Source organism: Furipterus horrens, unplaced genomic scaffold (assembly GCF_987537825.1).
Source record: "Furipterus horrens unplaced genomic scaffold, mFurHor1.1.pri manual_scaffold_10, whole genome shotgun sequence".
In the NCBI taxonomy this organism is placed as follows: domain Eukaryota; kingdom Metazoa; phylum Chordata; class Mammalia; order Chiroptera; family Furipteridae; genus Furipterus; species Furipterus horrens.
In genome coordinates this window covers 5640927-5655883 of record NW_028327180.1, presented here as the reverse complement: position 1 = coordinate 5655883, position 14957 = coordinate 5640927, and the positions used below count along the sequence as shown (strand labels likewise).

Here is a 14957-nt window from a genome sequence, read left to right as displayed (position 1 = left end):
CACTTGGAGATCCCCAGAGATTTTACTCTACCAATCTTACTGGCCCATCTAAGTTGCTTTTCCATATGAATGGCTGGTCTTGGCTTCACAACTTCCTAAATTCTCTCAAACAAGCAACAGCTGGCCTCAGTGAGCCCCAGGCCAACACTACCAGCATCTAGCTTAGTTTCATAGCTTGGCTTCACCTGGGAATCTCCAAGCCCAGCACAAGTAGCAGCCATCTCAGATTGCTTTATAGGTCAGGCAGGGTGCCCTGGGCAAAACACAGGTCGGGGCTGATCTTGGCCTGCACCACCCAGGAAACCCCTTGACCAGTGCACCCAGTGGACAGTTACAGACCATGTTGGAGCACCATCATCCTGTCCCTGCACAGCTGATCCCCCTCAGAGGGTGCACTTGGTGGTCAGTGGTCACAGCCAGTCCTTGCAGCTGACTGGCCTGGGTAAATCCCTCCCATTGACCTGCCAACAGCAACCAAGGCTCAACTACAAGAGGAGGGTGAACTCAGCCCCCACAAAAGGCACCTTGAGTACCAGCTTGGGTGGAAGGGGAGGCTGTGTGACTAGACCCTGTAAGGCACCTACTACCTGAGGCAACACTGACAAGACATGGAGTCAAGGCAGCTCTGCCTGATACATAGAAACACACACAGGGAGGCTGCCAAAATGAGGAGACAAAGAAACATGGCCCAAATGAAAGAACAGACGAAAACTCCAGAAAAAGAGCTAAGCAAAATGGAGATAAGCAATCTTATCAGATGCAGAGTTCAAAACACTGGTTGTAAGGATGCTCAAGGAGCTTAGTGAGGACCTCAACAGCATAAAAAAGATCCAGTCAGAAATGAAGGATACATTGATTGAAATAAAAAAAAAAACAATTTGCAAGGAAACGACAGTAGAGTGGATGAAGCCAAGAATCAAATCAATGATTTGGAACATAAGGAAGCAAAAAACAACCAATCAGAACAAGAAGATAGAAGAACGCCCCCCAAATGAGGACAGTGTAAGCAGCCTCTGGGACAATTTCAAGAGGTTCAACATTCGCATCATAGGGGTGCCAGGAGGAGAACAGGAAGAGCAAGAACTTGGAAATCTAGTTGAAAATAATAATGAAAGAAAGAACTTCCCTAATTTGGTGAAGGAAATAGACATGCAAGTTCCAGAAGCACAGAGAGTCCCAAACAGATGAATGCAAATAAGACCAACTCCAAGACACATCATAATTAAAATGCCAAAGGTTAAAAATGAAGAGAGAATCTTAAAAGCAGCAAGAGAAAAGCAGTTAGTTACCTACAGGGGAGTTCCTATAAGATTGTCAACTGATTTCTCAAAAGAAACTTTGCAGGCTAGAAGGGATTGGCAAGAAATATTCAAAGTCATGAAAAGTAGGGACCTACAGCCAAGATTGCTCTACCCAGCAAAGCTATCATTTAGAATTGAAGGGCAGATAAAGAGCTTCCCAGACAAGAAAAAGCAAAAGGAGTTCATCATCACCAAACCATTATTATAGAAATGTTAAAGGGACTTAAGAAAAAGAAGATCAAAACTATAAACAATAAAATGGGAATAAATGTGTATCTTTCAATAAATGAATCTAATAAACTAATTATCAAGAAGAACAGAGACGGAATCATGGACACAGAGATCATTTGATGGTTGCCAGATGGGAGGAGTTTTGGGGGGAATAGGTGGAGATGTGAGGGGATTAAGAAGCACAAATAGGTAGTTACAGAATAGCATGGGGGTGTAAAGTGCAGTACAGGAAATGGAGCAGCCAAAGAACTTACACGCATGACCCATGGACATGAACAATGGTGGGGGGAGTGCCTGAGGGAGTGTGCTGGGTAGAGGGGAGCAAAGAGGGGAAAATCAGGACAACTGCAATAGCATAATCAATAAGATACAATTTTTAAAAAGTCACATCCCAGTATGAGAACAAGTACTTTATACAGTATGAAAACAGAATGAAATGTTTATTAAAACAGCGCTGGACATTCTGAGAAACATAAGTTATGCAACAGAAGTCGAGGCACAGAGAAGGGAGAGGTTAAAGCTGAGGACGTGAGGATGAGAGAGGGGAGTGGACAGGACATGTGGCGCAGGAACGCACTGTGTGCAGGTGGCCAGGGGCTTTGCCATCATCTTCACTGCCTAAGACTGCAGTGCCTGGGCCTCCAGAAAGTGACCTGTGCTTGGTCCCTTCTCCGCGAACAGCAGGGCTCCCCACCAGGACTTGACAGCTGGAACATCCCACCTGGGCCTCATGATCCTTTCACACTCTGATTAAGGTAGAATGGGGAGAATTAGGACAAAGAAGACCCCAGGCTCTGGAAAGAGACTGGGGGCCTATGAATGAGGGGGAACTGGTGTCAGAGTGGGGGGCTAGAGACCTGCCCTGGGACAGTGGGGAGAATCATGGCCAAGAGAGGTAAATGGCAGAGACAGGAAAGCAGACCCCAAAGAGAAACCGTGAAGCCTTGCAGCATTGATGCCCGCAGACAGACAGACAGACAGCAGACACTGCTGCCAGAGGGGCCTCGGGCTTGGCTGAGCACACACTGCCCTGTCTGGCACACTCAGGAGGATTTTCCTGTTCCATCCCAGCCGACTAAAGGACCTTTGCCTCCACAGCATTTGTTAATGGAGATGTGACCGTCCAAATGAAAGACAGGTGCTTGAGTCCAGGCCAAAGGGAAAACTGAACTTACATACCTCTCCCAAAGTTTCAAAATATGATGTCTGAAATTTGTAGTAAAATTCAAAGTGGTTTATTGTGTTGTTTTTACTTGATTTCCCAAGAGGGCAGAAATCTTAGATGATAACTTTTGTGATTAATATTTTCACTAAAAAGAATTAAGTTGGAATCAATCTGAAAACTCTCTTTGTATATTTTGGTTTGAAGTTTGATGGTCTCTTTATCTGGAGCATAACGATTAGGTTTTACCTTTACATCTAGAGAAAAAAGAAGAGAATAAAATCTAGTTTAATTATAGAAGTTACTCGTAATCAAGAGTCAGTCAGATTTCTCCAAACTCTCACCCAGAACATGTCCTTCGTTCTTAAATGAGAGACTCTTGACATCTACAGGTAAGGTTGTTTCATGACATCATGACAAGTTAGCTCAAATATCATCTCCCTGGTTGTATTCCCTATAGCTGCCTTAGTACTGTCAGCAGCAATTTTAGAGATAGAGACATTGTAGAAGAGACGAGGAAGGCTAGACAAGTGGTTAATATTTGAGGAGATAAGCAGAATCTATACAAAGTCCGTGAACTTGAAGTCCATTCTATTTGAAGGTGTAGAATGCTTTCACGTTGTTATACATCATAAAATAACAGCTCTCCTGTTTTGAGTGCTTGTAATGTTCTAAATCTATCTGTGTAAGTATTCTGTTGTACCTACATATAACATACAACATACCATACCATACCTGTGAACTTGATAGTATCTCACACTTATGGGAACTAAGGCCTAGAGAAATCAGATCAAGACCCAAGGCCACAGAGCTAGTAAGCGGTGGATCCAGGATTTGTACGTCCCTGACTCCCGAGCCTATTTGTTCTGTTACCAACCCCTCCTCATCAGTGTGATATACTAAATGTTCTGGATTCATCTCTTCCAAGGGACCTTCCCAGCCAGCGTGTCCAGCCCACCTCCTCTGCTCCGAACTGCATCCTAGCCTTTGTGTTTTCAGAGCCCCTGATCAGTTCCTTGAAGCCAGGTCCAAGGCTCATTTATTTTTATAGACCCAGTACCTATAAGGGAGTCTGACAGAGAGTAAGACTTTATGGGGTATTGAAAGAAGAGGTATCCAGGGAAGATGCCAGAATTAAACATTTACGATGATGATGAATCTAATATATTAGTACTTTTATTTTATCTAATCGACATTGTTAGAATGATTCTATTATAATATGATATTGACAGTTGATAGAGATGAGTTGATTCTATTTTCAACTAATTCTGCTAGAGCTTCTTGGCTACAGTTGGCAGCTATAACATTTAAGATATCAACAGTGGCCAAATGAATGAAAAAAAGGGAAATATACGTGTATATTAAGTAAAATAGAAACAAATGCTACCTGCTGATTAAGGATGAAGGCCACACTGCAAACAACCATGAATATTCTGAGAGCTCCCATTTTCACAGATTATGTTCTCCTTCCCCTACAGGAACAGGTAATGTGCTTTGCTCAGACCCCACTGAAGGGAAGAGCTCCTATCACCTTCTCTTCCAGATTCCTTGTTAAGCCAGACTTTCTCTTTTGAAAGTACTCTTAACCCTTAATTTCAGGAAGTCCCTCGCTCAACAGTCATGACCTACAGAAAATGTGTGCTAGCAGAGACCTCACTGAAAGAGCTAAAAGAAGTTAGAATTTGAGCTCCTGAGCAGAAGAACATAATGATAAATCTTGGCCCCACAACTACGAGCTGTTGATCTTGAACCAGTGACTTACCTTAAGACTCAGTTTCCTCATATGCAAATAGAGATGAAAGAGCCCTACCTCATAAGGCTGTGGGGAAAGCTGTGGGGAGGATTTGTTGAGATAAGGTTTGTGAAACACTTCCCGCCTTACCTGGCACAGAGTAAGTGCTCAGTGAACATCAGCCGTGGTAGTCGAGGGGCCTGCTGAGTGATAACAGAACTGGCTTGTGGGCCAACTTCAGCACAGGTGCCAGCACCGGAGAACCTCGATCCTCAGCTGAGCCCTGCACTGACATGTCAGAGGAGCCATAGGGTATAGACTGCCTGGATGCCCGTGCCTGGCAGAGGTGCTTAACCTCACGCCTCAGTCTTCTCAGGTATAAAGTGGTGATAAAAATACTGCATATATTACTGTGAGGACTAAGTGAGTCTGTATCAGTTAGATGTTATTACTCCTGGCCACTTTGGCCTTCACTTGCAGCACCTCTGTGCTGAAGGAAACAGGGAAATGACCATCTACGTAGTCACTGAGGGAAACTTAAAGATCTCTTCCTACATTTTCCAATCATCTGAGAAATACTTTGCACTCCACATTTCTATTGAAGAAGTTGAAGACCAGCATATCAATAAGCCCCTTTCTGCTTCTTAAACTATTCTTAAACTAGAAAACAGTCTTATACAGTATGAGACAATTTGCAAGAATGTACAGTCCTATAAGCCTGGTTCTCCTGCCTCTAAGTGTTCTGCTGGAAGGTGGGGAGGGGAGGGAGGAGAGAAAAAAATCTGCCTGTCTCAGAACAATTTTGTGACGTAAAAATGGCCAAAGAAGCCTTTACAACTCTCAATTGATTAGTTCTCCTGAAGAAAAATAGTGAAAATGGATCTAAGGACTTTAAATAAAATGTTCGTTACATGCAAAGATAATGGCACAAGCTACACACGCGACTGTGTAGTGTAGTTTCCTAACTAAGTCACGTAAAGCAAGGAAGCGTCCGAGGGGAGCTGAAACACGCCCTCCCCCCAGGTGACCGGCTACCCCCAGTAAAGGGCTCTCATGAAAGCCGGTCCTGGGCTAAGTGGGCTCCTGGCGGAAGGCACCTTCTCCACTTCCTTCCACCAGTACCCACGGCAGGTGCGGCGCCGGCTGCCTCTCTCTGCGCCTCTCTCCCTTTCGTGTCTCGGCCTCTGTCCCTCTCCCTTTCCCTGTCCCTCTCTGCAAAACGGCTGTATGTTCAGCTGGACGCGGAGGACCCCTGAGGACCCCTAAATCCTAGCTCCCCTGAGAAGGCATGTTGTCCATCGCCCGAATCTGCCACATCTCAGAAGGGCACTGCTTTGGCAGCTTTTCAGCGGTCTGCGTAAAGTGAGTCAGGACGCCCAATCCGGTTCCAGACAACAGCGGTCCAGGTCGCAGGTCACCCTGGGCACAGCTCTGGGCTCGAAGTGTCCCCTTGAGGCTTAGTGCGTGGCAAGACAAGCTGGAACAGAGAGACCCAGAGCCCAGGAACAGAGCTGGTGCTGGAGAAGGCTCTCGGAACAGGCGGCTGGTCTGGGGATTCTCACGGAGCAAAAGGAAGCGGATCCAGGAGGGGGCCAGCTGAGGCTTGGTCACAGGTCCTAGTCAGTGACGTAAGCCCATCGCGTCCTTCCAAGAATTCATGGTGGTTTGGATGAACAAATACACATACATACTTAAAACTATAGATGGCAGAAAAACTCTAATTTAGAAATTATAAGATTGGCTATCTAGTCTCACACTCACCGCTTACAAACTGTGTGACCCTAGGCAAACCCCGTCAGCCTCACACCGCATACGGGCAGGTCTGAATGGAGACCACACCTGCCACACCTGTTGCACAAGGTTGTAAGGACCGGAGGAAAGGACTGGGGTGACAGCGGGTTATGAAGACTTGGCTGCGGGCTCCAGGACTGTGACACTGGCTTCTTGTTTCTTTTGCTGCCCCCTGGGGGAAGCCCTTTCACCCTGGAGGGAGGCAGGCAAGCACCTGGGTGGGAAAGTACCGGAATCTGGGCAGCCAGACCCTAATGCCCCACCGCCTCTCTCTCTCTCTCTCACACACACACGCACACACACACACACACACACCCAGTCTGACAGTGCTGCCAATCACCCCATCGTCCTAGATGTGCCTATTGCAGTTGAAACTGGAGGCCTGGAGCCACGTGGCCCACAGATGTGCTCTCTTTGGCCTACAGCGTGGCCTGTGCAGGGTACCTCCCCCCAAATCATATATATATCCTCTTCATTGTTAATACTTAAAAATCAGTAAACTCCCGTAAAAATTTAGTGTTCTAGCTTCTCTTGAAAAATGAAAAGATCTAGCAGCACCAGGTCCAAATTTCCGTGAAGCACCACTTACTTCAGGGAGCATCAGAAGCCCAGGGAAAGGCTGTTAAAACACGGGCTGCAGAACCCCATGCCCAGGGTTTCTGATTCAGTGCGTCTGGGATGGGCCGAAAACCTTCATTTCTAACAAGATTTTAGGCGAATCCGCTGCTGCTGGCCCAGGGGCCACGCTTTGCTAGATCGCTACACAGCTGCTCCTGTCAAACGGGGTGCTCACTCCCTTTGCCACAACCGCCCCCCCTCCGCCTCCCACTGCCAGGGATGTGGTATCGTCGTCATCTGTCATGCTCATTCTGACATGTGCAAAGCCACGAAACGTGCCTGGTCTCCTAGACATCTGAGTGAGCACCTCTGCTCCTCGAGCACAAGAACTCTGCCTTTCTTCTTCACCCCCTTTCCCTCTGCCCGACTTCCGCCTCCCAGGACACACGCACTCCACACCCCACACAGTATCACACACAGCATCCAAGCATGTTCGCTGATTTGAATTCCTGCGGAAAATCTGGCCCCTTCAGGGCCTGAGCATGAAGGACAGCAAGACTTTGATGCTGGGAGCTGGTTTAACCGCCCTCTCGCTTGTCTGCGGGGCCGGACTAAGAGCGGGTCCATGCTGCCTTAGGGGTCCAGCGGGAGGCAAAGGAGAGGTGGGTCATCGCACAGGGTCAGGTGTAAGTTCTCCTGAGGCCCACGTCTCCCGGGTAGCCTCTCAGCCCCCAAACCCCCTACAATGAGTTACCATCTAGGAATACCAACAAAGGAACAATCAACAAACTGCCTTCACTAATTGGTTTCGGGACCACCGGTTTGAGGGCAGGGCACAGGCCTGGTTGGTAACTCTAGGTCCCTTCTAACCTTCCTTTCAATGAGCCCATGAATGAAGACTTGGAACAAATTCTGCACACATTTTGAAATCAGCCAAATGCGGACCAAACTCCTCCTTCGTGTCCGCCCCCACCCACGCATGCTCTAACTTGGATCCTTGGTCCCACGCCACGGTTTGTGTAAAATAAACTCAAATTTAATTTCCACTGAGAGTTTGCTGGGTTCTCTTTTCAATAATGAAACAGGGGCAGTTTGTTCTGGAGACTCTGTAAAGCATTCTAATCTTTAAAGCCAAAAAGTGTTTATCCTTCTTTTACGGGCTGACAGCAATGAAAAGTTTGTTTTGCTACAAGGAGTACCAAGGTAGTTTGTGAAGGCCTGACCTCATTAAGATATCCTTGAAAGGTAACCAAAAAGAAACTTCTAAATTAACTGTTTCACTTCCATTTTATGGAAAAGGGCCCTGAGGCTTGGCACAGCCTCCTCGGGTTTACACACCGTCAGAGAGCTAAACACTCTCAAGCCCAGAACCTCCCAGTCACCAATTTTACCGTCACCATCCCCAGTTCTTGTACCAAATGCGTGTCTTCCCTCTGAGCTGCCTCGCAGAAGCTTCAGAACTCAGAGGCTGAAGATGACCCAAAACTTAAAACAGAAAATAGAAGACCCTATGGGGATTGCTTCTTAGAGTCAGGAAAGAAACAAGAAAATGAGCACATTGCATATCAGAACAGAGATGTGCAAACACACTTCCATAAATGACAAGTGACGCTCAAGCCGGGAAGGCTTTGCTTGAATGTAGTAACAAATACCGAGAAAGAAGAGTCCTCGGAAGCAGCAAAGGTAAAAGAGCCTTAGACAGAAGGTATCAGAGCCCATCCAGCGCCCTCTAAGGACAGTGGTGGCTGGCTGTCTAATCCTTAATTCTAAGAAACCCAGAAGCCATGAAGAAAAGACCAACAGATACACCACATAAAAATTAAGCATTTTCCCCTGGCTGGTGTGGCTCAGAGGATTGAGTGCTGACCTGTGAACCAAAAGGGTGCCAGTTTGATTCCTGGTCAGGGCACGTGCCTGAGTTGCAGGCCAGGTTCCCAATTTGGGGGTGTGCGAGAGGCAACTGATCGATGTTTCTCTTTCTCTCTCCTTTCCCCTCTCTCTAAAATAAAATAAAAGTAAATAAAGTATTTTTTAAAAAATTAGGCATTTCTATAAAGGATGCCTTTAAAAAATCAAAAGGTGAATGAACATTTGAACACATCAGAAAAAAGGGTTACCATTACTACTACTATAAACACCCTCCCCAAATAATCAAAGACAAAACCCAACAGAGAATAATAAGCAGGAGAGGAAATAGACAAATCATGGAAAAGGAAATACAAATATCCCTAAAACATACACAAAAACTTTCAACCTCACCTGTAGTCAGGAAACATGCAAATTAAATCAAAGGTGCAGTTTTTACTGACCACAGTGTCAACCGCGCCCTCCCCCCGCCCCCCAAAATATCAGTATCATGAAGACTAGTGAAGGTAAGGGAAACAGATACTGTCCTCCATTTCTTGGTGTATAAGAATGCTACATAATCCTTGCAACATAACCTGGCCATGTATAATAAAATAAATATGCCCTCTGATCTCAAACCCCACTTTGGAGAATTACATACTGAAGCATTTTAAGTAGTGACAAAAAAAAAGAAAAAATAAAAAACCCTCAACATTCATCAATAGGAGAATGCTGAATTAATTCTGGACATCCAAGTGAATATTGTGCAGTTATTTAAAAGAACACAAATAGCATTATCACCAGCTGTGCGACCTTTGGCAAGTTTATCACATCTCAGTTCCTCGTCCACCCGGTGGGGCCAAGTGTACCCACCTCACATGGAGTCATGTGGTAAATGAGATAAAGTTAGTGCCTGGCGTCTAGCAGGTACTGGAATGATGTCCGTGATACTGGCTGGGAGGAAGAGGGGGAGAACCATACACATTGTACAGTGCAGACCTATTGTAGTTAAAATAATAAATATTTTAAAGCACACTGTGTGTCTGTGTGTGGTGGTAAGAGGAAAGAAAAAGGTTTTAACTTTTTCTTTGTACATCTCTAAAGAACATGTATTACTTTAGTAGTTTGAAAGAATAATCCAGTAACACATTTTTGGACGTGGGGTGGGTGAGGTTGCTAGCAGGAGTGGGGGTTACAAAATATGCTTTTTAAATTTATGTGGGGAAGTAGAATGGAAATACAAATCCAAGGGGAAAAAAGGATAATGTAAAATTTCTGTAAAAATTGATGATGGTGAGTATTCAATTTCTATGGGGTTTAATTTCATGAAATGCATTTTAAGTGGCATAGCCCTTTTCGTTTTAAAATATTCACATTTATATTACACCAGAAATCTTTTGCAACTAAATTTAAGACAAAAAAGTTTTACATTAATTCAGAAATTATTTGGGGAAGGTATGCCAGCAAAAACATAGGAAGCTTAGAGCCTTAATTCTTTCAGCTTACCTGCTGAAATCAGCCTGGGATGAGGTACCCCTCTTGGGTAAGAAGTCAGGAGTCAAGTAGGGCTGTCCTGCTCTCCTCTTCAGAAGGCCACTTCTGCAATACTGATTTCACCCCTTTTGTGGGTTCTCCTGGGGCCACTGGAAAAGCAGATTTTGTTCCCAGAATGCCCTGAATGAGTCATAACAATACAGCAATGAAATCAACTCTAATGCCATTCAGAACCCAAGGCTATATGTAATCCACAACCTGTCCTATTGCTATCCCAAATTATGTTCCACTACCGTATTTAATATAATCAGAAGTTCTAAAAGAAGTTCAAATGATAACATAAAAATACAATTAAAATTAAGAGCCGAAAAGATGACCTCAATTTGACTATGAATCCCTCCCAACATGAATTTTTCAGGGAGAAATGAAAAGTCCAGAGATTAAATTATCTTGTTCTAAATTACATACAGCCTGATATAATCAGTTCCAACATGTGTTAAAGTCCAAAATTATCAATGTCCAACACTGAACTCTCTTGCTCTTGTGAATTAAAGTTCAAACAAGAGGTTTTGTCACTCCCTGGCAGTGAACTTAGCTCCTAAAACTGAAGCTCCCCTTCCCCTAGAAGATCTATCTTTTAAGCTTATCCCAGGCCTCCCTTGGCACGGGCAGGCCCCCGTCAAACTGGCGGTATGAAGCAGAAAGCACACTGTCTGTGAGTGGCCTGGCTCCCAAGAGAAAGGAGAGAGGACGAAAGAAGGTGGGCTGCTCGTGCCGAACTTACACATCAGGAAACCCGCTAGTAGCACTGGAACAGAGTATCAAGGGTTACGTTAGTGGTACCCCCTCCGTACTTCAGGAGACATCTGATGTGGGAAAGGTTTTCCCCTAAAATAGGGAAATAGAACAGAATTACAAGAAACAATTTCTCTTTCTTGAGAAATACTGAGTTCAAATTTCTGAGCTAGATGTGCTGGGAGACTCATAAGTGAATCAGAGCTGATGCCGCCTACCAACCAACCACTATCATTTGTAACACAGCCATATATGCGGATGTGAGATGTTTTAGGTTTTCTGTTACAGCAGTGCTTTACGTCTGGTACCAATTTTCGTATTAGTATAGATTAGGCTTTGTTTGCTACCAAACAACCCCAAATATCTCAATGACTTAGAGCGGCATAGATGTAGTTCTCATTCATACCGCCGCATGTGCTAGCCGAGGGCTCTTTTCTGCTTTTCCTGACTCTTAGGAAGAAAGGAGCCACCATTTGAGATATTGGTGGTATGATCGAAAGGGCCACAAATTCTTTGTCTTCTTTGTCACTCTTCTCCCCAGTTTTCATCAAAAGGTTTTTTTATGTCCCCTCCCCCGGAAGGAGAAAGGCTTGGCCATACTAGCATCCCAGTTGAGCCTTCAAATTACTCCATCCCCAGACAAAACCTGGCTGGAACCACAGGAGAGACCCCAAGCAAAATTAGACAACTGCCCATGAGCCTCCTCAGCCTATAAAATCATCAGAGGCAATAAAATGGTTATTTTAAGTTACTAAGATTTGGGGTGGTTTGTTATACAGCAATAGATAACTAAAACATTCCATTGTGTCAAAAGGAGAGACTGAGAAACTGCACAGTGGTTCTTAAAGCTTATGCTTGGAAGTGACACCTTCGTTGGCCATGCTGAGTTCAGAGGGACAGGGCAATGCAAGTAAGTCTACCATGTGTGTGGGAAAACAAATGAAAATATGACCAGCATTTATATTTCCCAGAGGGAGGTCAGGGCTGGAGAGGTATATCTCCCATAAAGATGGTAAGTAAATCAGTAAGATGGAAACTCAATGGAAGATGAGTAACAAGAGGAGAAAAGAATGTAAACGAAAACAGATGCTTGTTGATGACTTCCTGCCAAGGGGGGATGGATCTAAGCAGGAAAAGGAAGGTGGAAGAGCCAGAAAAGAACCATCCACAGAGGCAAGAACTGAAATCCTAGGATCCAAAGAAGCACATAAAATAAAAGGCTAAAACTGGTGGTATAGGAAAGGAACACATAGAAATTCAAAGAATTTCGAGAAGGGACTGAAGGCAACAGAATTTGGCTTGTTGGAGAGAGAAGGGCACTCTCAGTGAGGAAACAGCATGAGTGAATTTTTGGAATGGGGAACGAACTTAGCAGTTGAGGGGAACAGGACTAGGTGTTGTAAAGGGAACTATACCACTGCAGTAGAGGGTGTGTCAGGAGTAACAAAGAGTGGATTAGGTCAGCTGTGGCAGGAGAGGGCAGGGAAGCAGCCATTTGTGGATTTATGGAGGCCTTTGAGTGCCAACTGAGATTTCTGAGTTCTTTCCTTTAAATAGCTGAGCATCACCGGAGATACGTGTCTGAGTAAAGGAAATCAGCAGCCAGGACTAGTTCCTTCACATGGGCAGGAAGGAGGGCAAGACAGAGCAGGCCACCGGTCAGCCAGGGACTGCAGTATTCAAAGGAATATCCTACTGCAGGAGACCAGATCAAGGGGCCTAGAATGAGAATAAGTTGCTCAGGGGATGGAAAAAATAAAAAAGGGTTTCAAGTGTGGAGAAGCTGAGATATGTATTTTATCAAGGGTGTAAAAGAAAATATTTTTATTCCCATGGCAGACAATGTTGGTTATGTACCCAACAGTCCCCACCCTACTTAGTTGACAACAGAAGCTCAATACTGCTCAATTCCTCTCTTCCCTCCAAGCCAATCAGGGAAAAACAAAAAAACAAAACACTACACACTCATAATTCAGCTCCAAGGTCAATCCTGCTCAGTCCGAGCCAGTGGTTCTCAACCTGTATCAACTCTTTAGTGAGTATGTGTGGGGTGGAGGGGAAGAGGGTTTTTTTGTTTTGTTTTTTGGTGCCACAATGCCTGGAGTGCGCCCCTGATATTTAGTGGAAAGGAACTAATGATGCTAAAGGTTGGGTAATGCACGCCACAGTCCTGCGTAAAAACTGTCAAAAGCTGGGTAAACACTAACCAGTCATGGCAGTCCTATTTTTTGTCAGTTACTGCTTCATGAAATTGCTAGTGACCCTGTTCTGGTCAGTAAGATTAAGGTGTGACCTGTTATGAGGGGGGACCCCCCCAAAAAATGGAATTATTTTCTGGAGGGCAGGCCCCTGGTCATACAGGCTCACCCCACTAGGTGAATGTACCAGCTGGTAGTGTTGTGAGAGGCTGCCTTCAGCTTCAGTGATTTTTCTTTCTTTTTTTTTTTTTTTGAACTTTTTCAAGGTGTTTGCCAATTTCATGATGGGTGATTTATGAGCACACTTGGCACAGTGCTGACACTGCGCTAAGTGCTCAGCAGTTTTTGACCAAAAATGATCTTGTTCCAAGTGACTTTTTTTGTTGTTTCCCCAATGAAAAGTGTCCTCAAAGGGAAATAAATGTTTTGCCAATGTGTAAGAAGTGAAACAAAAAAAAGGCAGAAGCACTAAATGGCATCAAAATTGATGAGTTCAAAACTGTTTTGAGCAGCGGAAAGAATGTCTCAATTGGTGTATTGCATCCATTGGAGAATACTCTGAAGGCCACCGGAGTTTAAACATGTAGGAACACACAATTTTTTTATAAATTCTGACTTGGGGGGGTGTCCTCCCTCATATATAGCCTCTGGGGTGGTTTCCGCCGGTCGATGTTGTCCCAACTGTATGACACCTGGAACGGCTACAGCCATCTCCTCCCCAAAACCAGTTTCTTCCCAGTCTCCCTGTTTCCGTCACTGGCACCTCCACCTCTTGTTACCAGGTCCTCCCCCGTAACCTTAAGATGACCACTCATTCAATTTGCCTGGGAAAGCAATGTGATCTTACTCCTGTTCTTCCACTGTGGTTAATAGTGCCCTCTTTCACTTCCAAAATTATAACTGATGGGAGGGCAGATTTTATGGTCATTTTCCTTATTCCCAATTCAAACTAGTTCCCTCTGCCTCAAGAAAATACCTCTAAAGCAAGAATCAGCAAACTATGGCCTGTGGGCTGTTTTTGCACCTTCAGGGAGGGATAAAAATGGTTGTTACATGTTTCAATGGTCGGGAAGGAAGTCAATAGAATGGTATTTCACGATACCCAAAATTGTATTAAATGAAAACGTGAGGGTCCACAAATAGTTTCACGGGAGCCCACGGGGCAGAAGGGACAGACGCACCCGCAAGGCTCCCGCGCGCCCCTTGCTGAAGGGCTGGCAGCCGCCCTGCCCCGACGCCTGCCTCGCTTGTGGCACAGACGCGGCCGCGCACTCACTGGCGTCCCGCTGCTGCCCCGACCCCAGTGCTCCGCACGCCGGTGCCTCTCGGGATCTTCGGCGGCTCCCCCAAAGCCGGCCATGCCCAGCCCGAACCCATCCCTGACCCTGCCGGCCACCACCTAGCGCCCCAGACTTCGCTGCTCTTCCCCCAGCCCCCCGCGTGCGCTCCCCTAAGGAGCCCTCTTGAGCCCCCACCGTGCGCCCGGGTCTCCGCGCCACCGCGGCGGCTGCTCAGCCAAAGGCAGGCTGCTACTCCCCTGACACACCGCCACTCGTCCACCGCACCGGAAGTGCCCAGCGGGCAGTTGTGCGGCCGGGGCGCGTGCGACTCGGCGACACAAAGACCACAGACTGGGGCCGGGGACCGCACGGCAGACGAGCGGACTGCCTGGGGTGAGGGGCCCCCAGTGAGGCTTCAGAGGGGCCGCTCAGGCCGGAACTTCAAGGACTCGAGGGGACCAGAGTCTAGAAGCGCCACTTCACCCGCGCACTCCTCCACCACCTTCGGTGTGATTGAAGGAGCAACGACACCTGTGACATAACACCCGAGGGGGAATTCTGCACCGGGAG

The 14957-nt window shown here is 45.9% G+C and overlaps 1 long non-coding RNA gene across 2 annotated transcripts in view; it reads right to left on the bottom strand.

Annotated features, from left to right (window-relative positions):
- Positions 1-10990, bottom strand: part of LOC149999208 (uncharacterized) — a 60549-nt gene extending 49559 nt beyond the window's left edge. For both annotated transcript variants that reach the window (XR_016513501.1, XR_016513499.1), the window contains exons 1-2: positions 10899-10990; positions 10127-10294 (exon numbers count right to left, since the gene is read on the bottom strand). This is a non-coding gene — a long non-coding RNA (uncharacterized LOC149999208). The remainder of the gene's footprint in view (positions 1-10126; positions 10295-10898) is intronic.
- Positions 10991-14957: the final 3967 nt, after the last annotated feature.